Source organism: Elephantulus edwardii, unplaced genomic scaffold (assembly GCF_000299155.1).
Source record: "Elephantulus edwardii isolate Elephantulus edwardi_28Jun2011 unplaced genomic scaffold, EleEdw1.0 scaffold00395, whole genome shotgun sequence".
Classification (NCBI taxonomy): domain Eukaryota; kingdom Metazoa; phylum Chordata; class Mammalia; order Macroscelidea; family Macroscelididae; genus Elephantulus; species Elephantulus edwardii.
In genome coordinates, this window is record NW_006400145.1 from 1,463,787 (window position 1) to 1,465,296 (window position 1,510).

Genomic DNA, 1,510 nt, shown 5'->3' on the forward strand with positions numbered 1-1,510 from the left:
CCTGAGGCTGCGGAGACTTCCAGGCTCTGCCCGCTCGGGGGGTCCGCTCCTCAGGGAAATCCCAGGAAGCAGCTTCTTTGCCCTCTTCTTCCTCTTCACCAGCTTCGCCACAGAGCTGCCCCGCCAGGAGGGGCACGAGGCCCAAAGCCTGCAGCCGGCTCAGGGCCCCGGCGTCATAGAGGAAGCCCACAAGGGCGGCCACAACACAAGGGTGCCAGGCTCTGGCCTGGGAGTCGCGCAGCAGGCCCATCAGCAGCTCCAGACCACCAGCGTCCCGCAGCCGAGCCCAGTTGATGGCCTCCCTGCAGAGCAGACACACGGCCCGCACCAGGGGCTGCTGGGAGGCCGGGCTGGCTCCGTTGGAGCCCCGGAGCCGCCGCAGCTCTCCGAGCAGTACCTCCACACCGCCAGCATTGCCTAGTGCAGGCCGCACCAGGCCCTGGGCACACACGTTGGCGAGGGTCAGGATGGTAGCCTCGCGCACAGCCCCTTTGGGGTGAGAGGCAAGGCCGAGCCCCCCGCCCAGACTCAGCTGCTCAGCACAGGCCCGGGAGCAGCCTCGGCTCAGCTCCAGGAGGGCACGGACCAGGGCAGAGGTCAGCGCGGGGTGTGGGGTGGAGGCCAGGAGCTCCGCCAGTGGCTGCACGGCTCCCTGCTGGGCCAGGGCCAGGCGGTGCTGGGGGGAGTCCGCGAGGTTGCCGAGGGCACGTACCACACTCTGCAGGCACTGCGAGTCCTGGCTCGCTGTCAGGCTCTCGAGGAGCAGAGGAACAGCACCAGCAGAGTGGATGTCCCTGCAGCTCTCGGGTTCCATGGCCAAGTTCCCCAGCGCTCGGGCTGTTCGGTTCTGGATGCTGTCTGTCTTCACACACTGAAGAATGGTAACCAAAGAGAGGACGCCTCCGAGCCTGCGCACTTCGGTCCGGCACGCCCCGTCGGTGCCGCAGTTGGCTAGGAAGCTGAGAGGCAAGTCCAGCGTCTTGCACAGGCGCGCTGGAGGCCAAGTCCTAGACGAGGAAGCAGCGGAGGGGGCAGAGCCGGGGCTTGCCTGGGGTAGGGTGGGCTCCGCCGCCTTTCGCCTTAGCTGCGCAAGCAGGGGGCGGAGCCCGCCGCATGCCCGGAAGCGCTCAATTCCCCCGGCTGCCTTGACTTGGCGTGAGCGGAGGGCTAGGAGCGCCCGGTCCAGGGGTGTCTCGTTGATAGTCGTGTCCTTTCCCTCACCCAAGGCCTCCCCGGCCGCCACCGTGAGCTGCGCGAGGCAGAACGAGAGCGAGTCCGTGGGGTATGGCTTTGCAGTCGCCATCTTGGCTCCAGCCGAGGCTCCGCCCCTCTGCCCCCTTTGCACATATGAGGGGAGCGGAACTGAGTAGGTTCGTGGTCTCTCTGACGCTTGTAAAATCGTGCCCGCCAGAGTGATGGAGCTGTTTGAGGGTTGTAGTTCTCCATCTCGAGATGCTGGCTGCACGTCGTGGTTCATAAGTCGTTGCGCGCGAGCCCAAGACGCAGCGCA

At 66.8% G+C, this 1,510-nt stretch overlaps 1 pseudogene; it reads right to left on the reverse strand.

The window, feature by feature from the left end:
* Positions 1 to 1,303, reverse strand: part of LOC102853039 — a 2,805-nt pseudogene extending 1,502 nt beyond the window's left edge.
* Between the last annotated feature and the right edge of the window lie 207 nt (positions 1,304 to 1,510).